Genomic DNA, 241 nt, shown 5'->3' on the forward strand with positions numbered 1-241 from the left:
ATAAAAAAAAATAAAAAAAAAAAAACCTCTGTTACAGGGCTGGCAGGTGGCATGGTGAGGCACAGGACTCTCACAGGCTGACCACAGTTCGAGTCCCAGACTGAGCAACTTGCTTTCTTGCTTTCTCTCTCTCTCTATACTTCATGAAAAATTCTTACCTTTAAATATGCATATTAAGAAATAAGTAGAATTAACCAAATGATTTAAGAATTTCATTTCTAACTGGGTGGGGGGGGGGTAA

This window comes from Tupaia chinensis, unplaced genomic scaffold (genome assembly GCF_000334495.1).
Source record: "Tupaia chinensis unplaced genomic scaffold, TupChi_1.0 Scaffold144070_1, whole genome shotgun sequence".
Lineage (NCBI taxonomy): Eukaryota > Metazoa > Chordata > Mammalia > Scandentia > Tupaiidae > Tupaia > Tupaia belangeri.